This window comes from Stegostoma tigrinum, unplaced genomic scaffold (assembly GCF_030684315.1).
Source record: "Stegostoma tigrinum isolate sSteTig4 unplaced genomic scaffold, sSteTig4.hap1 scaffold_53, whole genome shotgun sequence".
NCBI classification, from domain to species: domain Eukaryota; kingdom Metazoa; phylum Chordata; class Chondrichthyes; order Orectolobiformes; family Stegostomatidae; genus Stegostoma; species Stegostoma tigrinum.
This window is the reverse complement of record NW_026728461.1, coordinates 4,021,721-4,048,788: the sequence shown is the minus strand read 5'-3', so window position 1 is coordinate 4,048,788 and position 27,068 is coordinate 4,021,721. Positions and strand designations below refer to the sequence as shown.

The following is a 27,068-nucleotide window of genomic DNA, read 5'->3' as shown; positions in this document are numbered from 1 at the left end:
ATGAAGGGAGTTTGTGATGGTCATATTCCCATGCATCTGTTGCCATTATCCTTCAACATGAAGGCAAACTCTCACTGGACTGACTCTGGTAGATTCAGGGTATGTGCTCTGTGCATAACCAGGGACTCATTTTCATTCCTACAGTTAACAGGAAGAGATATAAATCTTCATTTCCCGACTGGGAATTGCACCCACGCCTGAGCGATGCAAACCCTGTATGCCAACCAGTTTACTGACACTAATCCATGCGACATGACTTGTACGCACTCCCACACCTGTTCCTACACCGGAAACACCTTCACCAGCGAACTTTCTCTCTCCAAGTTTCGAAATGATTCATATTATCGCCCTGAAGCGGGCCTGTGATAATCTGATGTTGTGCAGTAAATGTATTACAGAAAAGTACAAAGCAGGATGCTGTTAACAGGAGATAGCAGGGACTGCAGATCCTTTATCCGTAGACAGGATGAGGGAGATGTTTGGTGATGCCAATATTTATCACCCATTACTAATTGCCAGAGAGGGCAGTAAAGAGTCAACCACATTGCTGTGGGTCTGGAGTCACATGTCGACCATACCAGCATGGCAGTTTCCTTCCCTAAAAATATATTAGTGAACCCGAAATGACTAAATGTCCATCTCAGCCTTGAATATGCCTCGCCTTGGCAGCCTCTGTTGTCAAGAATTCCACAGATTTGCTTTTCCCTAGGTGTGAGAACATCCACTTTATCTCTGATTTAAATGGGCCACTCGTTTCCGTGAGATCACGCACCCGGGGTTAAATCAGAGCACCGGAAGCCTCCAAAGTTCGGCGTGAACTCACTGGTGTCTCAGGTTCCAGCTGTCAGTGTTTAAAAAATTTTGTTTTTAGACCCCTAATTAAACCAACAGCCCTAATTTGCACATTAGATTTGCCAAAGAGCAATGTGATCCAAATGTCCTTCATTGGCTGTGATTTAGGTGGTGGTGAAAGGTGCAATAAAAATTCAAGGACATAATTCTTTCTCAATCCATTGCGCTGATAATTAATCTCTCCCCTCATGGAAGCTGATCTTTTCCACTGACTCTCTCTCCTCTCTGTGTTTAGATCAATTCAATCCCACAACAGCCTACTCCATTCTGATCAAGTACAGGGTGGCAGTAAATATTAGGGTGGTGGCACAGACATCACAAATCGAATACTCACCTTTCCTGTTCGAACTGTTTCGTGAGGAATATTAGAAGGTAGCTCATAGCCGAGTGGTTAAGGCGATGGTTTCAAAATCTATTGGGAGTTTCCCCACACAGGTTTGAATCCTGTAAAGAAAACCCGTTTTCTCAGGTCTGGTAGTTTGCTGGCATTCAGGAAAGACAACTTCTGAACAAGAATCTAACTGTACTCGAAACCTGAGCTCTGTTTCTCTTTCCACTGATACAGCTGGACCTGTTGAGTTTCTGCATTATGCTGTGTTATTATCCGGAATAACTGCTGTTTTTCATGAAAGATCTTCAATCCCAGTCCTCTGGCAACTGACCTTTGTCATTGGCACTGTTTCTCCTGACGATCAACCTGCGCATCCTCACTCCTACCCAACCCCATCATTAGATACAGCCCCAGGAAATCTCTGGTTTTGCTCCAAAGAGAACATTCCCAGCCCCAGGATTCTGTCCACCAAATGGGACTTCCTCACCTCTGGACATGCTGCAAGAGATTTTGGGAAAACATTGACAGTCGGTGGGGAAAAAAAATTATTAAGGAGGTAAAACAGAAAACCCAGCCTCCTGCTTTGCGAACCTTTAGAAACGTTTTGGGAACTGGAAACACAGGAGAATGAAGAGTGAACTTTCCGACTGATCTCAAACAGTCCAGACACCTGCCACTTCTTTGAGCCCGGGACATTGACTTGGATGTTCTCGAGACATGAACTGATCTGAGACATTGAATGAATTCTCGTTCCTGCACATCAGGAATTCAAATCTCATCTCGGCTCCAGGACAATGAGAAAACTCAGAAATAGACAAGGCACTGAAAGGGTCGAAGGGAGACGGGCCAGTTGTAGGGGAGCGGGTTCCCACTGATATGGATGGGCCTGGAGAGGGTAGGATCGGACTGTTCTCACGTCTCCTCAATACATGTCCCAGGTTTTATTTTGGAAAAGTACAGTCGATACAAGATAATTATCATGCCAAGCGAGGAAGTTTGAATTCACCACAAGCTCAGTTTAAGTGCTGCTGCAAGAGCTCGCCATTTTCTGTGGTGCAATTGGCTGTTGCGTTTGAGGGTGAAATGTGAAATTGTCGCTATGAAGCCACTGCGGAGGGAACAAGTGCTGTTCTACCTCTACCAGTTGCCTATTGGCTGTACGGCTATGGGTTTTAATGTAGTCAGGAAAATGTTTCCCAAATGGAAATCTTGTCCGGTGAGTGACCACAAAGGTATTTCGATGTTGCTTTAACAGCTGCGATAAAGACCTGCGAAATGTTTGGGATCTGAAACAAAAACAGAAACTGCATGACTGAAAGGAGAAAACAGAGTTCTGAAGAAATTCTGAACCTTTGATTCAAATTCTCTGCCCACAGATGTTCCCAGATCTGCTGAGCTTTTATGTTTCCCTGCAATTTATATGTTTGCCGGTAAATGAATATTTATTTTATGCATTGGGATGAAACAACCTGCATCACCATGTACCACATTTAACACTTTGAAAATCTGTGAAGTGATTGGATTCAAGCAAACCCAGAAATAATTCATCCACAGCGCGACTGGCCTCGGAAAGCCACCTGAAAAGATAAATAGCATAGCTTGTCGTGCAGTAGTCATGGCCGAGTGGTTAAGGTGATGGACTCGAAATCCATTGGGTTATTCCTGCGCAGGTTCAAATCCTCCTGACTACGGGTGAAAACGGAGAACAAATTCAAAGGCTGTTTATGTCAGGAGTCAAAGCAAGGACAGCAGAACCTTTCACTGAGATTGCAAAGAAGGGAAAAGGCAACTCACTACCTGTCATGATAGAACAAGCACAAACCTTCACAAAAGCTGACATGTTTTAGGATATACATTTGCAGGGGCAACCATAGTGAGGCGGTGAGGCTGTGAGCCATGTGCTGGAGCTCCAAACCAAACTTTCTCGTGGCGTTGAAAGCGAAATGAGCGTTGAATTCTTGATTTGCAGCAATGAAAATCCTTTCACGGTCTCACTGAGAACAACAAACAGGATGGGAAGGTAAAATAGTCGACAAGCTGCTCATGGCATGTGTCAATTGACCAACCCCACCGACCGAATCACTGCAGTTGCTGGGAATGAAAAAAAAACCTAGTCTCAGCATTATGAACCTTTAGAAGGGAGGGGAGAATGAAGCGTGAATCTGTCCAACTGAACAAAGACAGTCAGGCACCTTGCCCTTCTTGCAGAGGCTCACACATTGACTCTGATATTCTCGGGGACATTTGTTGCTCTGTGTGCAAGTATTCTATGTATATTTCTCCTATAAGAATAACTTAAATATAAGCCATGTGTCAGCTCTCTACCACCTCCCCCTACCGTCCCCTTGATCATAACCCCACTCTGACCACCAAATCATTATCTCGCAGACCATCCAAAACATCATCACCTCAGGTGACCTCCCACCAACAGCCTCCAACCTCATCGTTCTCCAACCCCACACCGCCCGTTTCTATCTCCTTCCCAAGATCCACAAACCTTACTGCCCTGGTTGACCCATCGTCCCTGCTCCTGCCCCATCAAACTTATCTCCACTTATCTCAACTCTATTTCCTCCCCCCAGTCCAGGTGCTCCCCACCTACGTCCGGGACACCACCCACGCCCTCCACATCCTCCAAAACGTCCGATTCCTTGGCCTTCTACACCTCATCTTTGCCATAGACGTCCAATCCCTGTGTATTTGCATTCTCCATGCAGATGGTCTAAACGTCCTCTGCTTCTTCCTATCCCGCAGGCCAGACCAATCCTCCTTTAGTGACTCCTATATCCATGTAACCAAACTCATCCTTAATCTTAACAGCTTCTCCTTCAACTCCTCCCACTTCCTATGGATGAAAGGAGTGGCCATAGTGACACAAGCTATACCTGCCTCTTTGTAGGAAATGTGGAACAGTCCCTATCCCACAGCTGCACCGGCCTCATCCCTCACCTCTTCCTCTGTTACTTCGATGCCTGTATCAGCGCCGCCTCGTGCTCCCACGAGGAGCTCGAGCAGTTCATCCACTTTACTGACACCTTCCACACCCAAACTTAAGTTCACCTGGACCATCTCTGATACCTTTCTCTCCTTCCTGGACCACTCTGTCTCCATCTCTGGGAGCCACCTGGAAACTAATATCTATTTCAAGCCCACCGACTCCCACAGCTGCCGAGACTACACCTCCTCTCACCCATTTTCCTGCAAGAATGTGATCCCCTATTCCCAATTCCTCTACCGCTCCCAAGATGAGATTTTCTCCTCCCGGACATCTCAGATGTCCTTGTTTTTCAAGGCCCGCAATTACCACATCCCCCCCAAACGGTGGTTGAATGGCGTCTCTAGTGTTTCCCACACCTCAGGCCTCACACCGCTTGCCCACAATAAAAGCAAAGACATAATTCCCTTTGTCCTCACGTATCAGCCCATTAGCCTCTGAATTCAACGCATCATTCTCCTCCATCCGCAATCTGACCTCACTACCAAGGATATATTTCCCTCCCCATCGTCATGTGCCTTCCAGAGGGACCACTGTCTCCACGACTTCCTCGGCCACTCCACACTACCACTAGCCCCACCTCACCCGATACCCGCCCCTGCAACCGCAGGAGGTGCTACACTTTACCATACACCTCCCTCCTCACATCCATCCCAGGCCACAAGAAAACCTTCCACGCTAAACAGATGTTCACCTGCACATCTGCTAATGTGGTATATTGTGTCCGCTGTTCCCGATGTGGCCTCCTCTGCATCAGGGAGACCAAGCAGAAACTCAGCAACCACTTTGTGGAGCACCTACACTGTGTTCATGGCAAAAAAACCTCCCAGTCGCGATCCACTTCAACGCCCCCTCCCACTCCCTTGGCGACATGACCATCCCGGGCCTCCTCCAGTGTCACAACGATGCCACCCGAAGGTTGAAGGAACAACACTTCATATTCTGCTTGGGAACACTGTAGCCCAGTGGTCTCAATGTGGACTTCACAAGCTTCAAAATCTCCCCAGCCCTGACCACACCCCAAGAACAGCACCCCCTCAACCCTGCTTCCTTGGTCTGTCCATGCTCTCTCCCACCTATTCGCTCCTCCCTCCTCACTGACCAACCCACATCCCCACTTCCTTCTGACACTCACCTCGACGAGCTTCATACCTGCCTCCTTAACCTGTCCATCTTCTCTCCCACCCGGTCCATTCCACTACCTACCTTCTATCACTGCCCACTCTCTTTCAGAGACCCGTCTCCCTCCCCCATTTCTTAAGAAGTGTTCAGACCTGAAACGTCAATTTTCCTGCTCCTCTGATGTCGCCTGGCGTGCTGTGTTCACCCAGCTCCGCACCTTGTTATATCAGACATTTCTTTCGTCTCTACTTCTCCATCACCACTCCCCTTGATTTCACAACATGAAAACTTTTGTCAGTGAAATTCTCCCAACCTTCACCTGCTCATTCCTTTGTTCACTTCCCCTCCCCACCTCTCCCCGTGCCCTTGCTCACCAACCTGAACCATTCACCCAGTTTCAGAGTACACTGCAGAGAAAAAGATGCTTTGGCCCATCGAATCAGTGCTAGTCAAATAACTATACAAGTGTCATTACCAGCACTTTGCCCAGAGACGTGTCCGAAATGGCATTACACGTAAATGGAAATTGCCGACAAAGCTGTGCACGTCTCTCACCATCTGCGGAGAGAATTGATCTAAGGAAGGGAAACTTGACATGAAAAGTTAACACTGATTTCTCTTCATAGATGCTGCCAGACCTGCAGAACTTTGACATTTGCAGTTCTTTCAGTGTTTATTTTACACATCTAACGAGATTGGAATGCTATGATGGTTTTCACCTCTCCCATATTTCCAGGCAGTGAGTTTCAGATTCCCACTATCTGAGTGAAAAAAAGTCCTCACATCTCATCTCAACTGCCTGCCTCTAATCATTAATCCTTGCCACCCTCAACCTGACACTGATTCCACCACCAAGCAGAAAGTTTCATTCTTGTTTACTCTGTCTATTTCCCTCATAAATGTATTAATCACAATCATGTCCTCCCACCCTCCCCTCTCCCCCAGCCCTCAGTGTATAACAAAATCAGAAGTTGCTGAAAAAGCTCAGCAGGTCTGGCAGCATCTGTGAAGAAAAAGCCTGTGTTAACTTTTCAGGTGAGGTGACCATTCCTCAGTCTATTCTGCTCTAAAGATTCTAGCCCCAGTCTCTGAGGGCGGAGAGATTCTGTGCCGATAGATTAGACTCTGCCCTGCTGGGTGTCTCTCACATTCACTTTTCGTCTTTCAGATTTGAACCATCAGCAATTTTCTTTTGTTCTGTAATCCTAACACACGGATTAAACATTACCAATAATTCAATTCATTACTCCATATGTCATTTGTAGTTTCCTTGAAACTGTGATGAATATTTGAGGCCTTTCTCAGTTGGGAGAGAGTTTAAATGTAGTTGTAATGTAACTAACTCCCCACAATTCGTTCAGTTGCCGGGTCGGCATGCTTCCAATGCACTGACCGATGTGAGCAGCAAAATTGGCAACAGTTTCTTAAAACAGTGAAACCTACAGTTGTATAAAGTCTCTTCAGATCTTCGCTGACACCCTGCACGCAGAACAGACAAAGTGTTGACTGTGTCTCGTCAGCCAAATGAGAATTCCTTACGATCTGTAACAGAAACGACTGGGTTTATTGAAGCAATTTCCCAGATTTATTCAGCGCCTGACAGAGTAGTTAGCAGTCAGGTGGACTGCTCAAAGATGAGGGCAATAACTTTAAAAAATATTCATTTAAAATCCCGGAATAAGTGCTGAAAATGGGTTTTAATGTTCTGCAGGAGAGACAAAGCCATTTGGTTTTTCTCCAGCACCATCTTAATTTTTTTTTTATTTTCTTGTAATTATCTCCCTTCCTCCTCTGCTCGGATTATCAATCATACCTTCCCTTGCTATTCAGCTGTTAACATTTTACTCACACCATCGAACACTTTTTGATAACTGACAGAGACTTATTTTTAGACAGAGGCTCACCATTTCCGACGTGCCACGGCGAAAAACCGCAACGGCGTCCTCAGAAGACAGACACAGGATGCAACCTATAGAGTGCCCTTCATCATAAAGTACTTCCCCAGAGCGGAGTGATGGCACCGTGTTCTCCGGAGCCTTCAACATGTCAATGATGATGACCAGCACCTTGCCAAGATCATCCATACACCTCCACTTCTCACCTTCAAACAAGTGCCAAACCTTAATCAGGCTGTCGTTCGCAGCAAGCTACCCAACCTTCAGGACAACATCGACCACAACACCACACAGCCCTGTCACTGGCACCTCTGAAATGTGTCAGATCATTGACATGGATATTTCCATCAGATATGGGGCCACCACCCACCATGTAAGGGAAATACTTATGTGGCTCGGCCAACATTATCGATCTCATACACTGCAGGCAAGAATGCCCCGGGCATGGTATTTTAGTGAGACCGTGCAGGCGCTAAGACAATAGGTGAATGGACTCTGTGCAACAATGGCCAGACAAGAATGTTCCCTCCCAGTTGGGGAACACTTCAGCAGTAAAGTACGTTAAGATTCCGAACTTCGGGTAAGCATGCAACGTGACCTTTGAGATACACGACAAAGCAGAATCACCGAGCAGAAACTGATAGCCAAATTCCATGTCCATGAAGATGGCCTCAACCATGATCTTAAGTTCATGTTGTGCTACGTGTTCCTACTGTACTGTTCTGTTTCTGTAAAATCTTTCTTATTGTCCTATTTCGACACCGTCACCTTGATAAATTGTTATGACCTCTCTACCTTAATTAGTTAGTACTGTTTTGGATTATTTATTACGTTTTTTAGACTATCAGCAGGCGATTTTTATATCTAACACATAATTCCAGCCATAACAAGGTGTGGAGCTGGAAGAACACAACAGGCCAAGCAGCATCTTAGGAGCAGGAAAGCTGACGTTTCAGGCCTAGACCCTTCATCAGAAATTTCTGATGAAGGGTCGAGGCTCGAAACGTCAGCTTTCCTGCTCCTAAGATGCTCCTTGGCCTGCTGTACTCATACAGGTCCACATCTTGTTGTCTCGGATTCTCCAGCAACTGCAGTTCCTTTTATATCTGACGTAATTCCAGCCATTTGGTTTGTGCCAAGCACGGCCTTATTTTAAGTTTGTTTTTGTAATTATCTCTCTGTCTCATTTAATCGGATTAAAGTTCATCCCTTCACCATTTATTCAGCTGTTGACACTTTACTCACACCGTTTAACACTTTAGATCACCTGCAGAGATTGTTTATTGGAGACTGCACTCAATCCATTTGTACTATCTTTTGACCTCTCTGTCCTTGATCTCTCTGCCCATAAAATCTGGCAATGGGGATTGGAGAGCCAGGTCAAACCCTGCTGCTTGTCCCAGTCTCACTCTGTGTGGAGCTGGGGAAGACAGAATCATTGATGGATGTGTTTTGAATCCAATCTTGTTGTAACTTTTTCATGGGTTAAATGCAGGTCGGTGGTCACTCAAATTGCTTGATCCAATATAACTGAAGTTGTGTGCCTTGATGGTCTCAAACACCCGACTTTTCAGTTTACCACCTAATGCTGACCGGTTGAGCCATAAAAACTGGCATCAACAAGCTATGCAAAATCCGCTAAAGCAGGGTGTTAGCGGAGTTCTGAAGGGCCGTTGTGAAGCCAGAGCTCTTGTTATTTTCAGAGTCTGTTGCCCATTTTCCCACTTGCAGCACCGAGAGTATCAAAGGCCCAAGCAGCCACAGTTACCCAGAAGAAATGTAAACATTGTAAACTTGAAGTTACCCGGATCCTTCGATGTTTCTGCCTGAGGTAGATCACTCATGATTTTGGTTACCGGTAAGATTCATACCCATGACTCGATAGAGACTAGAGCTTAAATGCAGTGACTTTGACCGCTCAGTAAAACTATCTACAAACAATTACTGCAGCCAGGCTATAGAAGCCCTTTCAGATAGCTTCTTCATCAGATCCTCCTTCTCGATTTTATCCAAGATCTTAAAATTGCATTTCATGGCCCATTTCCCCTTGACTCCTGTGAACTTATTGCTTTTATTTCCCTTACCTAAACCAATTATGAACCTATAAATCCAGTCAAATCTCCCTCCCATTCCAGTTGGTCCATCGTTTCACAACTCCCTCAGTGCTGAAACTTTCTGGTTAATGAATGAATCTATCTCCTCTGAGGATCCTCCCCTCCTGCACAATGTATGATAATCTCTGTTCGAGTATACCTGGTCATCCTCTGCCAGGAGGAGGGATGTTGTGAATTCCTGAAATAAAAGAGAGGTGTTGGAGCACCCAGTAGGACTGAAAACCTCTAGGGAGAAAGAAATAGTGTTAATGTTTAGTTACGGTTATTCTACTTTTATTTCTGCACTGATAGTGATTGATTTTTGAAGTTTCTTTCACTGAGGCTCATATGAGGACATACATATAAAATATTAAATCAAACAAAGGGAATGATTTGTGTGTCTGATTTCCAACGGAGACTGACACTGTCCTTACTAAACTTCTTTTACATAATATATAAAAAAAACACAGACAGGAAACTTTAAACAAACATCAAATCAAAATTTGGCATGATCAATCGATTAATCAGAAACTGGACAGTATTGGCCTTTTGATTGTAAGTATTCAGTTCCCTGTCATTCCCACTCACTGCATGTAATTTTTCCATTATAACCTTCATGTTGATATAAATCTGACATTTGTATCCCATGATCCATTTCTTTTCAGTTAATGTGAACCGCTTGTTTTGCCCACATTGCCTCAACCAACAGTCAACAGTACAGCTCTGCCAAATCTCCCTTCAGCTTCCATTAATCCCTGACATCCTAAATCTTTCAATGTTTAACCTTCCTGGCAAAGGAATAGGTCTGCTCCATCTAAGCGACCCTCCGTCCTTCCCAATATGTGGGTGATCTCTGGTTTGCACAAACCCAGATGCTCTGTGTTCCCGTGTGTGATGTCATCATGCAGCAACAGTAGCACAGTGACGCCACCTGTTCCGTAGGGATTTCCTCAACTGAGAGATTTTTCTCTAACTCCAATATTTCTGATATCTTTCCAGCTGCAGGTGCAACAGGAGAATCTCAAATTGTCAACAGTGACGTGGTGGAGTATTTTTGACCATTCGTCAACAATGTTGAGTTTTATTGCTGTGCCTGTTACCTGTGAGATGGTCTGTAGCTCTCGGGCTGGTGTGTCTCTTTTAGTATGGATCTGAATCCATTTCAGTACATTGCTCTGTTTCACTTCTGCCTTCCTTCTGTCTCTAATAATGTGTGAGTAACTGTCTGTTTAATGCTTCTGTTACTCTATCAGATTACGTCCAGATGAGCGTTCCACCACATTTCTTTGATCGAACCCTATGGGTTTAGAAGCTTTGTCTTCCCACAGTTCGATTCATACTCAGAAATTATTCGTAATGCAGTCCTCTTCTGTACTGTTTCTGAGCTTATATTACCGAGGAAGTTCTGAACCATGTCATTCCTTCACCATACCCTGATACATGAACTTTGGATCACTCTCCACAGGTATCAGTAACTATTGCCAATCCTCAGTTACCTCTGGAGAATATGATGTTTGACCTTTCTGAACCATTGCAGGCTGTGTGGTGAAGTCACACTTGCAATGATATTAGGTAAGGAGTTACCAAATGATCATTAAGGATTAGTGATGTTTTCCAAAAGAACAATGTAAATGTTTTCAGATTTTTGACTCAATCCAATGATCTGACATATTACACAGGGTTGTCACAAAACAATATCTGCTACCAGGAACTGATGATCATATTAGGACAAGTGACCCAAAACAGGCCAAAGATGTAGGTTTCAAGGAATATCCTGAACAAACAAAGGGACTTTGAAACCCAGGTATGTTTAGAGAGTAAATTCAAGAGCTTATGGCCTTGGAAACTGAGGCCATGAAAAAGGTGGGAGAGTTAAAGCCAGAAATCCACAGGAAGTTGGAAGTCAGGGAGAACAAATGTCTTGAAGGAAAAACCAAAAGAACTGTAGATGCTGGCAAGTAGTAACACAAACATAAATTGATGGAAAACTCAGCATATCTGGCAGTGCTTATGGAGAGAAAGCAGCATTTATGTTTTGTGTCCAGTGACCCTTCTTCAGATATATCTCAGAGGGGTTTGTAGCTGCAGAAGGAGGTTTGATGACAAAATTTCAAAATCAGGATATGATTTCAAGACCTTGGTGCTTTGCCACCCAGAAAATGTGTATATTAATGAGCACAGGATGACAAAACTTGAAGATGTTGAAATAGGTGATAGTAAACACACGGACAGTAGATTTTTGGGTCATTTCAAGATTTCAGGAAAGTAGAATTAAGAAGCCGGCCAGGAGTGTGTTTGGGGAGTTAAGTCGAGAGGTGACAAAGGAATGGATGAGAGTTTCAGCAGCAGATGAACTGAGATGCTGTTGAGGTTGAAATTGTATGTGGACTTCGTGATAATGAGTGTGGGGGTGAGTAATGTGGTTGGAAGCTCATCTTGGGGTGAAATATTGCACCATGACTGTAAGCAATGTGTTACCTGCCAGTTACCAGGGGCAGGGATGGAGTCAGTGGTGAGGCAATGGAGTTTGGCTGCCAGCCTGGATTGACATTTAGCATTGTCTATTTAAATGGGATCTATACCCCTTTTCAAAAAGGAATGGATTTGGCAGCAGAACTAATTTGTGAACCAACTATCAGCATTATTGAGACAAATTGTGGAGTTTATCTGTTAAGAAGTAAACTACAGTGAGAAACTCAGACAGCTGTTTCCAGTTGAATGTGGGGTGTACTGCCTAAGTCAATAACTAACAGTGAAACAACTTATTGGAGTTTTTGCAGCCTTGGTCTTCAAACTGTATCCTCCGTCTTGGGCTTTTATCTTCTGATTCTCGTTGCTTTCCAATGCACAGACCTTTCTTGCGAATCTCCTTTATGCTTGTTCTTTTTTGATTAACCTCCCTCTCTGCCCAATCACAGTTCATATGTACAACACTCACCTCACTTCACCACGTGATGTTCTTCATGTTCATGATTACTCCCTTTACATCTCACCCGAGGACTTTTACACCTGTATTTATTAGCCTTATTTCACCGCCATTTCTCTATTCGCTGCCAGAGCGGTATCAAGAGTACCTTTAGCTTTGAGCTGCAGGAAGCCTTTTCAATCGCGACTTATTAAAAAAAAGGAACTGGGATGTTTTAAATCAGGAACAAAAACAAAGTTGCTGGAAAAGCTCAGCAGGTCTGGCAGCATCTGTGAAGGTAAAAAGACGGAGTTAACGTTTTGGGTGCAGTGCCCCATCCTCAGAGCGACTTATTAAAGCCCCAGGATCGCTAATGTAACAATCTTTCTCATCCAGTTCTCAGCCTCATTTGTCTCAAAGTGTCAGAGTCTGATGACAATGACAACAGAAAGCACTGCGCATGCTACAGGTCACAATTGCGTCAGGTTGATTGATGTCAGTGTGGGACCAATAGGAATACAGGTTTGACGTGATGACCGGGCGGACGTCTCTGCCCTTCTAACCAATCGGAATGAAGAGGGGGCTGGATCAGTGCAAACCACGTGATCCGTGCAGGTTCGCTGAGCACAGTCGGAACTGGAGACTCCGAGATACTTAGGTGTAGGGCTGGATGAATATAACAGGCCAAGAAGTATCAGAGGAGCAGGAATGCTCACATTTTGTGCCTGGCCCCTTCGCTGAGACTAAGGTTTGTGCAATTGATGTAAGAGCAGGACACGGTGAAGAAGGCAAAACGGCAGAAAGCAGGTGGGAAGTGATATCCGTATGGTCTTGGGAGTGCACGTCGGAAAACCCACATTTGAAACTCCCAGGCTCACGTTTGCAGAAAACAAATCAATGCCTCAGATGGCGATAGGCCCGTGTGACCGCCATCATCTTTATTGGGGGCAATGATCAGCGGGGCGCATGCGCGGTAGCATTGAAACTTTGAGGGCGGAGGTGAAGCTGGGCGCATGCGCAGCCGTCTCTGGCTGAAAGTGAGAGAACAAGGTGTGGGGCTGGAGGAATACAACAGGACAGGCAGCATCAGAGGAGCAGGAAAGCTGGCGTTTTCGGGCCTACACCCTTCAGAAATGGGGGAGGGGAAGGGGATTCTGAAATAAATAGGGAGAGAGGGGGAGGCAGGTGGAGAGGAGACAGACAAGTTAAAGAGACGGGGTTGGAGCCGGTAAAGGTGAGTGTAGGTGGGGAGGGAGGTAGGGGATAGGTCAGTCTAAGGAGGATGAATAGGTCAAGGGGGTGGGATGAGGTTAGCAGGTAGTAAATGGGGGTGTAGCTTGATATGAGAGAAGCGGGTAGGTGAGAGGAACAATGGGTTAGTGAGGGGGGGAATGAGCTGGGCTGGTGTTGGACTGCCTTTGGGGGATGGGGAGATTTTGAAGCTTGTGAAATCCACATTGATACCATTGGGCTGCGGGGTTCCAAAGCAGAATATGAGTTGCTGATCCTGCAACCTTTGGGTGGCATCTTTATTGTGTTGTAGGAGGCCCATGATGGACATGTCGGTGGAATGGGACTGGAAGGTGCAGTTGTTTATTGTGAACTGAGTGTAAATATTCTGCAAAGCAGTCCCCAAATTTCCCTGATGTAGAGGAGGCCACAACAGGTGCAGCAGAGGCAGTATACCACATTAGCACCTGCATTCCCAATGCACGTGGCCTAAAAGCCCGATGCCTTTTCTTGTCCTGCAGGTCTGACCAGTTCCCCTCCACTGACCCCCTTGTGTGCCTAAGTGAACTCGTCCTCACGCTCAACAACTTCTCTTTCAACTCCTCCCACTTCCTCCAGACAAAGGGGGTGGCCATGGGTACCTGCATGGGCCCAAGCTGTGCCTGCCTCTTTGTTGGTTATGTGGAACAATCTCTCTTCCATACCGACACTGGCCCCGAATCCCACCTCTTCCTCCAGTTCATGGATGACTGCATCGGCACTGCCTGCGTTTTGAGTCTGGAACCTTCTTCAGAAATGAAATGAAATTACACAGAGCAAATTCAAACCAAGTTAAATGTTTGTTTCTTCTGGATTTCTTTCCCAGAGTGTGGGATCATAGCAGCTAGCACTGCTAACTTAATTCTGTGCTTCCTGATCGCAGCTTTGTCGGCGACTGATCTCTCCAGTCTCTAATGATGGATATATTTGATCTCTGTTTAGTATTTTACTGTTAGTTTCTTATACCTGTTGTAACTGAATTTTCCATTGCTGTCCACCTCCTAACTGTGCGCTGCTGTCTTACCAGATTAATTTTTGAATGGCGTCTTTCAAAGTCAGGCAATATTTTGGCAGAGAGTGCATTTTTCTTCCATTTCAGACCACCAAATTTGACAGTTTTTTTTTATTCTGTCGTTCATTTTTGCACTTCTGCAATATTTACTCTGTTTTTTCCTTCCACAGATACCAGCGATCGTTGCCAAAGCCCTGTTGCCTGTGGAAAATGTGATGTTCAACTTTCATGTGCTGCTGCAGTTCATATGATGAAGGTACTCCCACAATGCGGTCATTTGAGAAGTCACAGATCATTCATCTAGCGATACTGAAGAGCTGATGGTGTGTGTCCAAATCAGCAAACTGGATGTATTTTTATCATATTTAAAATTCCACAAAAATATTATCAAGAAACTTTTGATGTAAGGCCATATTAGATTAGTTGAACAAAAACATGACCAAATTCACAGATTTTCATGACTATCTTAAAGCAGGAAAGCAAATCTGAGAGGTTTATCATAGGAATTCCAGACCATGTTGCCTGGCAACTGTAGAAACAGCCTCCAATAGTGAAGAAATGATTGAATACATTGACTATCATTTACTTTCAGACTCCAACAGAGTCTTGAAGGTTGCGTGGTGCAGGGAAACATGGGTCATCACGGCCAGGAATTAAATCATGGGTGAGAATTTTAAATTGTTGCTTATAAATAGGAGACTTTGTGCGACAGGGAGTACAGCAGTGATGTGTGAACAGGTTTTGTTACAAATGAACATAAGCGCAGCAGAATTTTATGTATTCTTGAGATTACAGGGGCGTTGAATGTGGGAGGTCAACTGGGAGTGTGTTTGGATAGTGAAGTCTAGAGGTAACGCAGGAATAGATGAGAGGTTCAGCAGATGAGCTGAAACTAAGGTGTCATTGTCACTGAAGTGGAACGAAATGGTTTTTGTGCAGGACTCTGCTGTTGCCTTCACCTCACCTCAGGAATTCATCTGTGTGTGAATTTGTGGATCAAGTCTGTAATACGATGAGGAACTGAGTGCCTGGCTTGACCCAAACTGACTGTCACTGAGCATGTTACTGCTAAGTGCTGCTTAGCTCCACTGTTGACAACACCTTCCATCACTTTACTGAAGATAGAGAGTAGACTGCTTGAGGGGAAATTGGTCGGGTTGGATTTGCTGTGTTTTTGTGCTGAACAGACCTGGGCAATTTCCCAAATTGTCAGCAGATGCCAGTGCTGTAGCAGGACTGAAACAGTTTGTCTTGGCATGTAGCAAGCTCTAGAGCACAAGTCATCGGTACTGTTGCCAGTGCCCATAATCTTTGCTGCACTATTCCTCCATTTATTAATATCATTTGAAATGAATCAAATTGGTTGAAAACTCACATCTGTGATATTGGGGACCTCTGGAGAAGGACTCTGGCACCTTAATTTTAGCTATGCCTGGTGCTGCTCTTGGCATGCCCTCCTATACTATCCATTCAATCAGTGTGGTTCCCCTGGATCAATGGTAATGGTTGAGTGCACAATATGCTGGCCCATGAGGTTTCAGATTGTGCTGGAAAGTTCTGCTGCTGTTGATGTCTGACAAAGCTTCAAAGATATCTGGTTTTGAGCCCCTATATCTGTTCCAAGTCTGTCCCATTTAGCCGAAGTTAGTGCCACTCAACGCCATGGAGGGTATTCTCAAGTTTAAGATGATGCTTTGTCTCCACAGGACTGTGCGGTGGTTGCTGTTACCATTACTGTCACGGACATTTGCATCTGCAGCTGGGAAATTTGTGAGAATGAGATCTATGTTTTTCCCTTCTGTTGGTTGTGTCAGCACCTGCTGCAGTCCCAGAAAGTCAGCTTTGTCCTTTAGGACCTGACCAGCTTGATTGGTAATCCTGCTGTGAACTACTCCTGATGGAGGGCATTGAGTACACTTACTGCCATTTACACTCTGTGCTTACTCCAAGTGCTGTTTAACATGGAGTTTTTAATCAAAATTCACTCTTGGGATGTGGAAATCGCTGGCTGGACCAGCATTTATTGCCTGTCCCTGATTTCCCTGAAGGCAGTTAAGAGTCAACCACATTGCTGTGGGTTTGGAGTTGCATGTCATGCAGATCAGGTAAGTATGGCAGATTTCCTTCCTGAAAGGACATAAGTGAACCCAAATAATCAGCAATGGTTTCATGGTCGTCATTTGACTATTAATTCCAGATCATTATTTAATTCAAATTCCACCATTTGCCATGGCAGGATTTGAACCCAGGACCCCGGAATGATGTCAGTGTCTCTGGAGTAATAATCTAGGGATAACACTGTTGCCAATTTATCAACTGAGGGAGGATGGTTCATGGAATTCAGCAGGAGCCATGAGTCTTCCAGGTGGCAGAGTCAATGTTTGACTCCCAGTTCAATTACTGCGATCAGGATAGCACTGTGCTGTCACGTCTGTCCTGCTCCTGGGACAGGCCTTCACTAAGGACAGTGATGGTGGCGTGTGTCACTTTTCTATAAGGTAAATTCTATGCATACGACGCTGTTTCTTGACTCGTCTTTGAGCCCTCTCTCCAAATTTTGCCACTTGCCCCCAGATATTAGTAAGGAGGAGTTTATGGAGTCGATAGGGCTGATTCTGCAGTTGTCTTTCCTCGTGCCTTGGCAGATGCCAAGTGTTCCACCCAGCATCATTCCTTTGTTGAGGCTTTGCAGTGATTTGCAACTGAGTGGCTTGCTGAGGTTGGCAAATTTCTTTCCCTGAAGGACATTAATTTTTTTTCTTTTTCTGCCATTAGCAATGGTTCCATGGCAACCAGTTGATTCTTAATTCCGTTTTTTTTAATTTAATTCAAATTCCACCATCTGCTGAGATGGCATTCAAGCGCGGACTTCTGTTGTACATTTTAATTTACGAGATAAAAGTTAAATCATTAGGTTTGTTCACTCTAACACTGGCGAGTCATCTATTCTAATATCTCATTTCCCGAGAGGGAAAAAAAACATTGCTTGAACTATTGCTTGGCATCTTCTCTGTGAAGTGTCTCGGAGGTCGTTGTCCATCATCCTGTCTCCTCCATCCTCCCCTCCAACAACAAGTGAGGGAGACACATAGAAACTCCATATCATTAAGATTGAGGCAATCCAAATCAGATGACTCTGTTGCTTCCCTCTCTGCCACTAGCCCATCAAACCAAATTGCCTTGCACGTTGCTCGTCGTTTTAGACCTGAACATGCATCTTTCTCCAGTCTTGTGTCAAGCCTTATCAGAGCTCGTCTTAATCCTTTGCCCTATTCCTGCTAAATCACAAACATTCTGCGTCTCTCTTATTTCTCCTCCTCTTTGCCTCTTCCCCCATTCCAGTTCAGATATTGTCCTGGCACTCGTCTGGATTGTGTTGGAACATTTTGGTGGAGTGGGATTTTCTAATGACAGTGAAGTCAAATATTGGTTTTAATATTTGACTTCACTGTCGTTAGAAAATCCCACTCCATCTCTATTCTCTCTTTCCTGTCACTAAATCTTGGCCATTCTTTGCCATGTGTCAAAGATCTGCAGTTCTGGTCAGTGACATGAAGTTCCAAGGTGGAAATTCCTAGAAACCCAAATAGATTTCTCCCTGAATCGATTACTGGCCTCCACATGGGATAACGTGCAATAGGGACAATTCACAGTTATCTTCGGCCAGGATGAGGAGATGTTGTGAATTTCTACCCGGACTGACAGTGATGGATTTTATGAATTTGTGTTACAGGATATTACAAGTGGACTTTCAGGTGGGGAAACTCAATAATTGTAACACCAAACTCTGACAGAATTACTCAATTCATCAACATCTGGATATTCGTATTGTGTGAGTATTGTGTTCCTGCTCACTTCTCATTTGCCGTGTAATTTTTTTCTCTTAAATCACCCCATTCTCTCAATAGATCATTCCTAAAATTTTCAGTATATGTCCTGTAATCTTTTTCATGATCAGTCATGAGTGTACATTTTATCATCCTGAACTGTTTCTTTTGTCAACACCTCTATCAAAGGTCCCTCAAAATCCTTTGTTACAAGGAGAACAATCTCAGTTTCTTCAAACATCTGATTCCCCAATGACTGTTTGCTGTCTATAAGGCACTCGTCTGGATTGTGTTGGAACATTTTTCACTTCCCTGCATGAGTACAGCCCCAACACTGTTAGAAAAAGTGAACATCCTCCAGATGAAGCGCACTGTCAGAGTTGTGTCCCAGCCACCACATTCAACATTCCCCTCTACACCACCGAGGCACAGTGGCATCTCTGTGCCAAAAGTAAAGTCTCCTTTTTCCGACCTGATCATTGGGCTGGTTTAACCTGAAGATTACCACACCCCAGGCGAGTGGAGAGTTTGAGAAGGAGAGTCCATCTATTATAGATGGATATTCGCGCTGTACCAGCAACGCCCAAGTCACATGAAAGAAGAATGTTAAAAAAAACAGGCCGAACCATGCAACTCTTCTTTACAAACCATTCTGTTAAATCTCCTCCGCCCCCTATCAGGGACCCTCCCGTCCTTCACAGTGTGTGGGGGATCTTTGGTTTGCACAGACTCAGCTCGTCTCTGTTCCTGTCTGTGATTTCATCATGCTGTGACACTGGCACTGAACCTCACTGTCTGTGAGGGTGGTAGGCACAGAGATCCTCATAGCGTTTAAGACATATTTAGATGCACACTTGTGATGCCAACGCAGACAGGTCTATGGGCCAACTGCTGGAAAATTAGATTAGAATAGTTAGGTGGTGGTTTTTAACTGGCAGAGGCTGGATGGGCCACCATCCGAGACACTTCACAGAGAAGATGCCAAGCAATAGTTCAAGCAATGTTTTTGTTTTCCCTCTCGGAAAGGAGATATTAGAATAGATGATAATTGAATAGATGGTTAATGTTTTGGGGAGACAAGTGAGGTCTCGAGATGAAGCAGTTCACCAAGAAATTCTGGAGCTTGAAGCCCAGGAAATTGCAAGTGCTGCCATCAAGTGGAGGAATAAAAATGGGGCATCATCATTAGGACTGTATTAGAGGAAGGGACATGTTGAGATTTGTGAGGATGGAGGATATTAGAGACTGGAAGGGTTCTGAGACTGGAGAAGATTACGAAAATAGGGAAAAGTGTGAGATTGGAGGAAGTTGCAGAAATGGTGAGGATTGAGAGGCTGGAGGAGACCTCAAATAGAAGGAGGTTTGTGAGGGTTAAGGCAATTACACATCTAAGGAAGTTTATACGGGCTGGAGGAATTTACAGAGATAGGAGGGTGTTGAGGCTGGAGGAGATTCGAGATAAGGAGGCTTGAGAGACTGGAGGAATCTACAGAGACCGTGAGAGTTCTGAGGCTAGAGGGGGATTCCAACAGTAGGCAGGTTGTGAGGCTGGGGAGAGATTCCAGTGATAGGAAAGGTGGTAAGGCTCGACGGTGGAGCCTGCAATAGTGCAGGCTCCAGGGTCATTTTCATGATAGGGAGGGTAGTGAGGATTGAGGTATGATTCCTGCGATAGGGAGTGAGGTGAGGCTCCAGGGTGGATTATCATCTAAACGACACAGTGGTGCACTTACAGTACACGGAGTGCATTAGTGAGAGAAAGTGGTTCACCGCCACTTTCTCCAAATCAAATAAAAATGGACAGTCAATATTAGTCTGGGCAGCAAAGACCACATCCCATAAGTAAGTTACAATTATGATGGGTGATGATGGGAACTGCAGATGATGGAGAATCTGAGATAACAAAGCGTGGAGCTGAATGAACACAGCATATGCTGCTTGGCCTGCTCTGTTCATTCAGCGCCACACTTTGTTATCTAAAATTATGATGGGTTTCTGGTTTGGAGAGAGCTAACAGAAGCTCGGATGATTCTCCTTGGGGCTGATTAGCAATGATTTAGTTGAGTCGTAGGTTTGTTTCCAGGATATTAGTTTGCAGAGAGAGAAAAAAGATTAACATTGTGGCAATGTTTGGTAACTGCAGAATACAACATTCAGGTAATTGGCAAATAATGCAGGGTGAAAACTTGAAGATTACTTGACTCAGCAAGATCCCAGGATCTGGAACAGTCCAAATGGCAGCTGGATGCAGATTCAGTAGTTATTCCCAAAGATTTGGGATTTAACTTTTCAAGGAATGATCAAGAGGGCCATGGACAAATGGCAGGGGACTTGGGTCAGATTTGCAACACCTCTAGAATGAGAGTGAAGCTTTTGTCAGGGTTGCACATGGTAGACTAATCTGTAAAGTTAGATCACATGTGATTCAGGAAGACCTTGCTAATTGGAAACAAAATTGGTTTAGTTACAGGAGAGAACGTGGTGCTGGAGGATTTTTCAGAGCGGAGTTCTGTGACCAGCGTGTTCCACAGCAATCGGTACAGCCCACTTGTGTTTCTCATTTACACTAACGATTTGGATGAGAATTTAAGGGACAAGATTACTAAGTTTGCAGATGATACTGAATTGTTGGTATAGTGGTTAGTGAAGGTTATCTCAGATGAGGGTGACATGTTAATCAATTGGGTCAATGGGTTGAGGAGTAGAAGATGAAGCTCAATTTGAATAAATGTGAATTATTGTATTTTGGTAAAATGAACAAGGGTAGGAATTACACAATTGATGGTCACACCCAGGGTAGTGTTGTGGAACAGAGAAATGCTGAGATTCACTGCATAATTCTTCGAAGTTTATGGAGACAGGCCGACAGGGTGGTTAGTAAATTGTTGTGCACACTTGCCTTCATTGCTCACTCCTTTGAGTATAGGAGTTGGGGTGTTATGTTGAGGTTGTACAGGACATCGTTGAGGCTTCATTTGAGGTATTGCGTGCAGTTCTGGTCGCCCTGTTACAGGAAGGACATTATTATTAAACTGGAGACAGGTCAGAAAAGACTTGCTGGGATATTGCCAGGAATGGAGGGCTCAATTATCAAAAGAGACTGCCAAAGCTTAAACTTTTCTCACTGGAGCATAGGAGGTTACGGGGTGACCTTACAAATCCTCATAAAAACATGAGGGGCACAGATTATGTGAATATTAATGGTTTTTTCCCCTAGGTTGGGTGATTACGACAAGGGGACATGTAAGGTGAGAGGAGAAAGACATATTTGAAAAAGATATGAGGGACAATTTTTCTTTTACAGTGTGGTTCATGTGTGAAACGAACTTTCAGAGGAGGGGGTGGATGCAGGTACAGTCACATTGTTTAAAAGGCATTTGAATTAGGACATATATAAGAAAGGTTTAGAGGAATATGTGCCAGATGCAAACAGATGTGATCAGTTTAAATATAAAAGTTGTATATTTCATATACATTTCTAAATTGGAGGAAGTCCAACTTTGACAGTATTGGGCAAGAACTTCCAAACTATGATCGGGAGAGGTAATATGCAGTTAACGGTATACTTGGAAAGTGGAAGGCCTTCAAAAATAAAATAGGGAGAGTCCAAAGACAGTATGTTCCTGTTCATGTGAAGGGCAAGGCTGGTAATTGTCGGGGCTATTGGACGACTGAAAAAATTGAGGCTGTGGTCAAGAAAAAGAAGGCAGCGCATGTCAGGTAATGACAGCAGGAACTGGGTCAATCCCTCGAAGTATCAGGGCAGTAGGAGTATACTCAAGGGAAATGAAGATGTCAAAAAGGAGACATGAGCTATCCTTATCCAAGAGATTCTGACACTTCATTTGGGACAAAAAAGCAACTTGGGACCAAACAGGGCCCCTTTCAAGATCAACAAGGCTGTCTGTGTGGAACTGCAGGCTGAGATGTGAATGAGTATTTCACATTAGTAGTTACAGCAGAGAAGGATATGGAAGCTAGAGAACTTGGAGACATAAATAATAAGTTGACAAGTGTCCATATTACAGAGGTCTAGGTGCTGGACGTCTAAAACTGCATAAAGGTGAATAGGTCCCTGGCACATGATCAGGTGTTATCCACAAAGTGTGTGAAGCTGGGGAAGTAATTGCAGTAGCCTTGCTGAGATATCTGCATCACTGAGACACTGGTGAAGTGCCAGAAGGCTGAGTGGCTAATCTGGTGCCATTCTTTAAGGAAAAGCTAGAGGACCATTGACCATTGAGCCTGATGTCAGTGGGGGGTTAATTGCTGGAGGGGAATCTGAGGGACAGGGTTTGCATGTGTTGAGAGAAGCAAAGACTGATTAGGGATAGCCAACATGGCTTTGTGAGTGGGAAATCTTGAGAAACTAACTTGATTGAGTTTTTTGAGGAAGTGACAAAGAAGATTGAAGAAGACAAAGCAGTGGACATTGTCTAAATGGGCTTCAGCAAGGCATTCACCAAAACTACACATGACAGACAGGTTAGCAAGATTAGATCAAATGGAATCCAGGGAGAGCTAGCTATTTGAAACAAAATTGGCTTGAAGGTAGGAAACAAGATCGTGGTGGGGGTGCTGTTTTTTTTCTCAGTCTAGATGACTATGAACAGCAGTGTGCTGCAAGGATCGGTGCTGGTTCCACTGCTTTTTGCCATTGATACAAATCATGTGGCATGCATATTGGAGGAATTGTTAGTCAGTGTGCAGATGACACAAATTGTTGGTGTAGTAAACAGCAAAGAAGTTTATCTCCAAGAAGAATGGGATCTTAGTCAGATGGGTCGATGGGCCGAGGTGTGACAGCAATCAGTTCAGTTTGAATAAATGCGAGCTATTGCATTATGGTAATGAAAATCAGGGAAGTGCTTAAACAGTTAATGGTGAGGCCATGGGGACTGTTACACGACAGACACTCCTTGAGGTGCAGGTGCACAGTTCCTTGAAGGGGGATTGCAGGTACAGAAGGTAGTGAAGATGATATTTGCTATGCTTGCATTTATTGGTCAGTGCATTGAGTGTAGGAGTTGGGAGGTCATGTTATGGGCTGAACAAGGCATTGATGATGCTGCTTTTGGAATACTGTGTTCAGTTCGGGCCTCCCTGCAATAGGAATGATGCTGTTAAACTTAGCAAGGGTGCAGAAAAGATTTACAAGGATGTTGGAAGTTTTGAGCTGCAGGGAGAGGCCGAATATGCTGGGGCTATTTTCCCTGGACCATTGAAGGCTGAGAGGTTACCTTAGAGGTTAATAAAATTATGGTGGGCATGGAGTGAGTAGTCAAGGTTGTTTACCTGGGGTAGGTGAGACTGGAACTAAACACATTGGTTTAAGCTGAGAGGGAAACTTTTTAAGGGAAAGTGGGTGGTGCCTGTGTAGAATGACCTGCCAGAGGAACTGGTGGAAGCTGGTACAATTATGACATTTAAAAGGCATCTGGATGGGTATGTGAATAGGAAGGGTTTAGAGGAATATGGGTCAATTGCTTGCAAATGGGATTAGATTAATTTGGGACATATGGTCAGCATGGACAACTGGGATGAAAGGGATTGGTTTATGCTGTACAACTCTGACTAAGCATTTTTAATTGTTTTCATTTCAGATTTCCACAATTTTACTTCTGCACTGTTCTTAACCTTTTGATCCCTCTGAAAGACTGAGTTACAATGCCTGCCCTTGCTCCCTGGCTCTCCCACCTCTCTTTCAGCAGTTGTGTGCAAATACTGACTGGATCCCTTACCTGGAGGATATTTATTTGAATTTGTTCTAATGATGATCCAGCATATTTCCCAAGTGTCGCTCCATAAATGTCCAGAGGATTTCTCGATTTCACAATCTGTGGTTGTTCTTCTGGTTCCTCACTCGCTGCACTTGCTTTCTGTTTGAAAGCTTAGTCTGCAATTGGAGAATTCAAACAGGTCCACATCCAGCTCTGACAGTCACTTTGCTTATCACAGCCCAGTTATCTCAGGATTTTGAACATTGGAGGAAAAAGCAGCATTCACACTGGGGAGAAATGCATATGGTCTGTAAAGAGTCTGTGAAGATTCATCTGAAATGTCCGAACACCAGCGCAGTGACACTGGGGAGAGACTGGAAATGTGCAGATTGCAGGAACGAATTTTTTAATCCATCCCAGCTAGAAACTGACCACCAGAGTCACACTGGAGAGAAACCATTCACCTGCTCTGATTGTGGAATGGGATTCACTCAGTCCTCCAGCCTGCTTAAACACCAGTGAGTTCGCACTGTAGAGAAACCATTTACATGCCTGAAATGTGGCAAAGCATTCACTCAGTCATCTCAACCACTGATGCATGAGCAAATTCACACTGGAGAGAGACCGTTGGCCTGTTCTGCGTGAGGGAAAAGCTTTGCTGACTCGAATTGCCCGCTGATCCACCAGTGACTTCACTCTGGGGAGTGACCATTCTTCTGCTCCCAGTGTGGGAAGGGATTCACTTGCTCACCTAACCTACAGAGTGTTCACACTGGGGAGAAACCATTCACCTGCTCTAAATGTGAGAAAGCATTCATTTGGTCATCCTACCTGCCTGTGTTCCAGCAGGTTCACACTGGGGAGAGCCCATTCATGTGGTCTGAGTGGGGAAAGCATTCACTCAGTTATCCAAACTGTTAACACACCAGTGAGTTCACAAAGAAGCACATTTGATGGATTTTGCTGTCACTCTCACTATCAAGTGAACCATGGTTTTGGGCTGTTTGTACTGGTGTTACTGATCCCTGCTCAATTAAAGGTACAGGTATTGTGGATAAAATGTTAATATCAGTTGTGTATCTGTCAGGTAGAGTTTGGGAATAGTCACGTTATCACGACACATTGACACAGTCTCACTGACTAAAGACTAGCCGCCCGCACAGTATGTGAAAAGGGATTTCCTGGTTCATCGGGACTGGTTAACGAGCAGCAAATTTCTGAGTAACTGTGAAGTTGGTTTTTGATTCTCCTGTTAGCTATATCCAAACCATGCTTTTTGGGCTTGCTTCTGGAGATCATAGAATCCCTCCAGTCTGGAGGCAGACCATTTAGCCCATCGAGTTCACACTGAAATTACAAAGAGTGTCCTACCCAGACCTTGCCTGCGTGGGTTTCCTCCAGGTGCTCTAGTTTCTTCCCATAGTCCAAAAATGTGCAAATTCGGTAGAATGACAATGCTAAATTGCCCATAGTGTCTTGTGTGCAAAATGCAGGGTAGCGTGTGAGACTGGGTGAGATGTTGTTTGGAGGGTTGGTAATGGACTGAATGGCCATCTTCCACAGTGTAGGGATTCTATGTTGATCTTAATGGCCCTTTATTTGTTGTGCCCGGTCAATATGTTTGCACACCTTTTACAATTATGGATTCTATTGCTCTCCACAGACTAGTTTCAACTACTAATAGATATTTGTTTATTGGAAACAATCAAAGGAAAGTTTTAAATCGGAACAAAAGATTGGGATGAGTCATGTTCAATATTCCTGATAGCCGATTGCAAAAATGCAATGAAACCTGGTGACCTGTCCATGGGGAATGCAGTCTCTTCAGATCTTTACCAGGTGTCCATAGCAGTGACGGATCTCGCGATGAATACAAAAAACAAGACATGGTGTGATATCTGGTGTATATTTTCTATTTAGTCTGCTGTCCATTACTCCACATGTCAAGTTTGTTTTCGGAGACCCTCACGGACTTGCTGCAATCACAAGACACTGACCTGTTTAGAAAAACACAAATCCTTTTATTACCAAGCAAGTACAAGCTGTGGAGCATTACTGTACTCAACCCGGCACAGAGTGCAGAGTCTCGCAAGTAATTCTCCCCGAGCAGCAGAGAGTGCCCGCTTATTATACTTTACAAAAGATATGATACTTAAAAAGATTTCACAATTTATAATGGCAAGGTGCATAAAACAATTACTACAACAGACAAAAATAGGATACGAAGCAATTATTACATCAAGAACATAAAAGACCAGCTTATAGTATCGATTGCTAGTGAAGTAGCTGCTAATGGCAGGAGGCGATTTTTGAATTGTTGTCCAAGATTGATTGTGATTTCAAGTTGCTAGTGTGTCTGGCTAGAAGAAAGTCAGTGCCCTGGCCCCTTTGCCAGCGACAGAAGTGACATGCTTTAGAAGTTTCACACCCTTACAAATTTTCCCCACCTAACCCTATTTGAAACAACAGTTTGATTCTAATTTCAATTCAGTCAGGAAGCTTAAGACAGTGTCTGCATACCGATGTGTGAGAAGAAAAGGAGTTACAAAAGCTTTACACACCGAATTCCTGGCTGGGCAGGAAGCTTCAGGGTAGTGTCTGCATACCTGTGTGTAGGTAAATAAGAGTTTACTTCTGTAAATTAAAGTCTTTTATCTGCATTTGATTCCTATACAGAGACTTTAATTTATAGAAGTATATAAATCAATGGGATGTCATCACATTAACATCTCTCACAAGAGACTGAGATATGGTCTAGGGACCTAGATTTGAATCACACCATTCCAGATGGTGGAATTTGATTTTTTTTAAAATCTGGAATTAAGAATCTAATGATGACAGTGAATCTATTGTCAGTTAGAAAAACCCATCTGTTCACCTCTGTCCTTGAGGGAAGAAAACTTCCATTCTTATCCAGTGAGATCAAGATTCCATGAATGATTTTTTTTTTAACAACAAAAAACTCCTGCAAATACATTTATCTCTGTCTTAATTTATTTAGCAACCGACAGTTCAAACTGGTTGATGTTCACTTTCACTTCTAATCA

General features: G+C 44.1%; 1 long non-coding RNA gene and 1 other non-coding gene across 2 annotated transcripts; both read left to right on the top strand.

Moving 5' to 3' along the window:
* The first annotated feature begins 2,792 nt into the window (after positions 1-2,792).
* Positions 2,793-2,874, top strand: trnas-cga (transfer RNA serine (anticodon CGA)). Its single transcript has one exon. It is a non-coding gene; the product is annotated as a tRNA-Ser (tRNA).
* Positions 2,875-12,943: 10,069 nt separating this feature from the next.
* Positions 12,944-26,623, top strand: LOC132208732 (uncharacterized). The gene is made up of 4 exons (XR_009444862.1): positions 12,944-13,000; positions 14,645-14,799; positions 18,208-18,306; positions 23,905-26,623. It is a non-coding gene; the product is annotated as an uncharacterized LOC132208732 (long non-coding RNA).
* The last annotated feature ends 445 nt before the right edge of the window (positions 26,624-27,068 follow it).